Here is a 6,008-nt window from a genome sequence, read left to right as displayed (position 1 = left end):
CTTCCACATCTTTAAATCAAATGCTTGAGGGCTTTCCGGGGGCATTCCCTTACTCTTTAACCAAGTCAATAAAAGTTCTAAGGCTTTTCCTTCTATGCGCACCCTCCATTTCTTTAAAATGTGCTTAAACATCTTCAACACTGACTTATCTTCTGCTGACATATACACACCCGTTACAATCTCGGTACAATCTCGGCTGCTCACCTGATCCTGATGAGAACAGGCAGTCCCGGGACTACTTCTATTTCTTCTTCTTCTCTAGCTCTGTGCCTACTTGATCCAGCCAGTAGACAATTGATCAGCTGAGCGTTCCCCTCCAGACACACCACGATGGGGTGTGCTTTATCGACCCAGCGTACTGCTGATTCTCCCATCATCTTCAGCATCTCCAGCTCTGTTCAGTAGCTCTGGTCATCTTCAGCATCTCCGGCTGGCTTCAGTAGCTCCAGTCGTCTTCTAGAATCAGGCTGCAAGTCGTGTCTCGATCAGGGCCACCATATGAAGGGATTAATGTACAGACTTCAATCTGATGGATCGAAGACACTTTATTGAGTTAGCTGTTTCTTTATATACACTTTTTGGTTACATAACTGGGTGCCCATGAGGGTATCTAAAGTATTATTGGCTAAAGCTATTACTAACATATTATTGGCTAAACTACCGTGCATGATAAAAAACCAAGTTACACTAAAATTAACTGAGTTGATATTTCTCTTTCTTTGCTTTTCTTCCAGTTGGTACTTGTTCCCACCGAACTAGCTCTTGTTTTCCTTTCAGCTGGCTTTTGTATATCAGAAGGCTGTCTCTTCTTCCCACTGAACTGGCTTTTATTTTTCTTTTAGCTCTCTGTTTCAAGGCCTTGTCAGAGCTGCTCGGTATCAACAAGGCCCATAGCATCAAGTCCTTCTCTGTAAAATGTCTCCACAGCAGTGTTCTCAGTTAAGAAGAGTAACTAGTCTGTAGGTGCATATCAGACACTCCTTTTCCGATAAACAGTCAAGGTCAGCACAACCCCTAAAGTGCTTTGGTCTTGCTTCATCAGAAGTAGCTGGTGGTTGTTCTTGGAAACTGTGTTTCTGTCACACACTGGAATTTTGTGGTCAGTAGGCTGACGCCCGTCGGTTGCTACTCATTTATTTTTATAATTAGGATGTGCATGCATCTCACTGCCCTGTAACCCCAATCATTATCCCTTCCTCCTCCCTATTCTCCACTCCCTGACCTGTACATGCTGTTGAAGATTAAATTCATCCGATATCCCTTCGGGGACCTCTAGAAACAGGCAATACCATAGCAAGTACTCAATGTCTACTTTGCTTCAGTCTTTAATAGTAAGGAAAGTTGTTCCCTCTGTGCACAACCACAGGGGTCGAAGGAGCAGAATGAGGTTCCCACGATCCAAGAGGAGGTGGTTAGAGACTTGCTTGCCTGGCTAGATGTCTACAAGTCTATGGGGCTGGATGGAGTCCACCCAAGAGTTTTGAGGGAGCTGGCGGATGTGCTTGCCAAACCCCTTTCCATCATCTTCCAGCGGTCCTGGATTACTGGGCAGATACCACTGGACTGGAGGCTGGCTGATGTCGTGCCCATCTATAAGAAGGGGCACAAGGCAGATCCGGGGAACTACAGGCCTGTTAGTCTGACCTCAGCACCAGGGAAAGTCATGGAGCAGGTGATCTTGAGTGCTATCATGAAGCACATGCAAGAGAGCCAGGTGATCAGGCCCAGTCAACACGGGTTCATGAAAGGCAGGTCTTGTCAGACTAACCTGATCGCCTTCTATGACAAAGTGACTCGGCTGCTGGATGAGGGAAAGGCTGTGGATGTGGTCTTCTTGGACTTTAGTAAAGCCTTTGATTCAGTTTCTCATAGCATTCAGCTTCGGAAACTGTCACCTCTGGGCTGGACAGGCGCACACTCTCCTGGGTGGAAAACTGGTTGGATGGCCGGGCCCAGAGAGTGGTGGGAAATGGTGTGAAATCCAGCTGGAGGCCAGTGACAAGTGGGGTTCCCCAGGGCTCAGTGCTGGGTCCAGCCCTGTTCAATGTCTTTATCAATGACCTGGATGAAGGCATTGAGTGCACCCTTAGCAAGTTTGCGGACGACACTAAGCTGGGTGGGAGTGTGGATCTGCTGGAGGGTCGGGAGGCTCCAAAGGGATCTGAACAGGCTGGACCGCTGGGCAGAGTCCAATGGCAGGAGGTTTAACAAGGCCAAATGCCGGGTCCTGCACTTGGGGCACAACAGCCCTATGCAGTGCTACAGACTAGGAGAAGTCTGGCTGGAAACTGCCTGGAGGAGAGGGACCTGGGGGTGTTGGTTGACAGTGACTGAACATGAGCCAGCAGTGTGCCCAGGTGGCCAAGAAGGCCAATGGCATCTTGGCTTGGATCAGAAATGGTGTGACCAGCAGGTCCAGGGAGGTTATTCTCCCTCTGTACTCAGCAGTGGTGAGACCGCTCCTCGAATCCTGTGTTCAGTTCTGGGCCCCTCACCACAAGAAGGATGTTGAGGCTCTGGAGCGAGTCCAGAGAAGAGCAACGAAGCTGGGGAAGGGGCTGGAGAACAGGCCTTATGGGGAACGGCTGAGAGAGCTGGGGGTGTTTAGGCTGGAGAAGAGGAGGCTGAGGGGAGACCTCATTGCTCTCTCCAACTACCTGAAAGGAGGTTGTGGAGAGGAGGGAGCTGGGCTCTTCTCCCAAGTGACAGGGGACAGGACGAGAGGGAATGGCCTCAAGCTCCTCCAGGGGAGGTTCAGGCTCGACATTAGGAAAAAATTCTTCATGCAAAGGGTCATTAGGCAGTGGAACGGTCTGCCCAGGGTGGTGGTTGAGTCACCTTCCCTGGAGGTGTTTAAGGTGCAGGTGGATGAGGTGCTGAGGGACATGGTTTAGTGATTGATAGGAATGGTTGGACTCAATGATCCACTGGGTCTCTTCCAACCTGGTGATTCTATGCTGAGTCTTGCTGATCAGAGTTTGTAGACATCGTTATAGCAGAGGTAATGAATGACTTTAGGATTAAGCTCTACTTCTATAAAAAATCTGTAAAAAACAGAGCTTGTTTCTCAGTATTACTGCCTCTAAAGTGCCTCTTGGCTAGTTGGGGTTTCTAGGAATGAAGATGTGTTTAGGGATCAGCTGATCTCAGGCATGCTCTGATTCATCCTGGTGCCATCGCTGCAGGTCTGTGTTGCCCACCTGCGTGGGCAGTTGGACAAACGGGACACACGTACCTCTCTGTAGTATCCTGGCTGGTCAGCACCTTCACCGAGATGTGAGTGCTCCAAGGCTGAGCCTGTCCTAGTCAGGGTAAAGTTATCCAAATCTTCCTGGGCGACTGCAGCTAATGATTGGGCCATTTCTTGGTGGCTGGCTTGGATGAAAAAATGACACAAAAGAAGCAAGTTTTAAGGTCTACCTTTGTGACTACTACCAAGGCTGAATGAAGTTGCATTCCCTTTCCTAATAATTATTACTCAAATCCAAAAGCCTTCCTTTTACCATTCTGTGTCAGACATTCCTTATCAAGGCAGAAAAAACACACTAATTGCAAAGGTGTGTGTCTGGACCATAACTCACCACCTGAGGCTGCAAGGTGCTAATAAATTGCTGATTATTATTTCCATCTGATGACCTTGAAATGCTGGGCCATTATTTATAATGTAAAATGTGCTTTTAAAGCAATACTGAATTATGTAGACGACAAACTTGTATCTCACAGTTAGATGCTAGACAAATATAGTTTTCCTTGTTCTCACAAAAAAAGGTAATTATTCAGTAACCCATGTTAGTGTGTTCCTCATCACTCTTGCCTATCTTCTTTAATGCAATGTCACATGTCTATGCAAAAGCAAGGTAAAAAGCAAATTTTGTGCTGCTGTAAGCTGGCAGAACTCCGCTAGATGGAGTTGTGTCTTTATAGCAGCCACTAATTTGGCCAATACTCTCATTGTACACTACCTCTCTAGGATCATCTGAATGTCTCAGACACACTGCATGTCAACACACATAGATTAGAGATAACTTCTGCAAAACATCACTATGTTACTACATGAGTAACCTTTTTAATTACATCTGTGAAGCTACATTAGACTAGAGATAACCAAAAGTCAGTGGTGAAAGAGGAAAACAAGCAAGCCAAGAAAACAGGTGGGATAAAACCATTGGTAAGAGTTACTGCAAGATCAGTGGTCAGCAAGTCAGAAGAATTCAAACTGGAATATTCCCTTCAAGGTCCAGTAGACCAGGGCTAGGAAAGGAAACGCATGAGGGAACTGAAGTACCAGGGCCAAAAACTTGGAGTAACCTCTAAGGACTGTTGAGGGTAAGTTGTTTCTTTCTAGGAGATGAGCTCTACAAAAAGCCCTCCTGTGATGCAGAAGCCCTGGAAGTCTTCTAGCTTTGAGCAGATTGCTTGTTCCCCATGTCTAAAATTGAAGACAAACTAGCCTATGCTCATGGCTGAACTGCTTCTAGTTCACGATCGGTTTATTTCTGGTTAACCTCAGAATCTTAGCTGTGCTATGCAGGCACATTCACAATCACAGAGGGGTCCTAAGCTATACTGTGATAAATAATAATTTACATCATAGCCAAAATAATTTACTCAACTCTGAACATAGTGCAAGGAAGATCAAGCAATGAATTTAGGATCTAAACCATTTCTGAAAGTATTTATTTCTATTTAAATTAGAATCAAGTAAAGCTGTAACAGTTTTTTAAACTCTTGCCAGCTGATTACTTGGATAAAAATAGAAGCTAGCACCTATTTGGATTTGCAAAACCTAATTGTATTTAGAGATTTTCTTAAACTGAAACAAAAAACACTTCAAGCTTTCTTTGTTACAAAGCACAACCTGCCAAGGACCGTTGTTCCTTAGATTGATTTACTGATACCTTTTTTTTTTTTTAAACTCTAAAATGAGATTTTAACCCTAACATAAGAGTTCTTATGTTTATCCATATTCCCAAAACAGTTGGAATGACCAATCATGGAATATTGGACTATCATGAAAATACGGATAAGAAAGTCTCTCCCTACACTCACAGATTGCAAATTTGGTACCAAACCCATTTTGTCAGTAGTGCTGCTCTTCTGAATGCTTTTTCTTGTAGACCCTTTTAAAAGCTCACTATCAAACTGAAAAAAAACAGTGTTTCTTCGGTGAACTTTGCAGTGAAGGGTTTTGTTTTATTTTTCAGTAAGACACCAATAGTCCCAGACAACTTTATCATCTTTCCCTAGCTGGGCAGGCAGGAACAGGAGAGAGACTGCTATAAAACCTGTTGTTTCAAGTTTCTGATATTTTTTAAGTGTTAAAAGTACTTCTAAAGTTTGCTAAAAGCAATTCATAGCGAAGGTGTTTTCCTTAGTATGAGAGAAACCTTACATTGTGTTAGTATCCTGATGTATTGGTAAAAGAAACTAGAAACAAAAATCAACTTACCTCTGGATATATGGGAATAAAAACTACAGAACGATGGAATGAAACTGCTGTAGATGCCAACTGCGAGTTGGCTTTGAGCCACATTCAAACACAGCTCAAGCCTTCCTGCCTGTGAGTCAGCTGTGTTGTTGATCTCTCCTATTATTGGCTGCCTGCAAACATCTATAATTTCCCGGTCAGATATACAAACTGTAACTCTTTAATGACTGCAGATGTGTTTTCATAGGCTGATTTGTTAACTGCCTGTAATTAATGAGAGCAATTACAGAAAAAGAGGTTGAATAGCTGCTTTTCCCGCAATAAGGAATGCCAAGAGGGAAAGCTATATAACAACGAACCCCCCCATATTGGGTAGAGCCCAGACGAAGAAGCTGTAGAACTGCATGCAGATTGTGTGGCTGATGCTTATCTCTGCTGTAGATCAAGCCAACAGCACAAGTACAAAATTTCCTGACACTTTTTGAGTCAAGTGGAGTTTAAAACAGGGTGTAAATTGTTGGTTTTGACGTAGGTAAGCACAGGGGTAAGATTAGGTTGCAAAGAAGAAGGAATTGGCTGT

General features: G+C 44.3%; 1 long non-coding RNA gene across 1 annotated transcript; it reads right to left on the bottom strand.

Moving 5' to 3' along the window:
• Positions 1-280: 280 nt before the first annotated feature.
• Positions 281-5,529, bottom strand: LOC138726403 (uncharacterized). The gene is made up of 3 exons (XR_011338439.1): positions 5,450-5,529; positions 3,236-3,375; positions 281-526 (listed from the first exon to the last, which is right to left on the bottom strand). It is a non-coding gene; the product is annotated as an uncharacterized lncRNA (long non-coding RNA).
• Positions 5,530-6,008: the final 479 nt, after the last annotated feature.

The sequence above is a fragment of the Phaenicophaeus curvirostris genome, chromosome 14 (assembly GCF_032191515.1).
Source record: "Phaenicophaeus curvirostris isolate KB17595 chromosome 14, BPBGC_Pcur_1.0, whole genome shotgun sequence".
Classification (NCBI taxonomy): domain Eukaryota; kingdom Metazoa; phylum Chordata; class Aves; order Cuculiformes; family Cuculidae; genus Phaenicophaeus; species Phaenicophaeus curvirostris.
The sequence above is the reverse complement of the archived record's forward strand: the minus strand, read 5'-3'. Positions and strand labels throughout refer to the sequence as shown.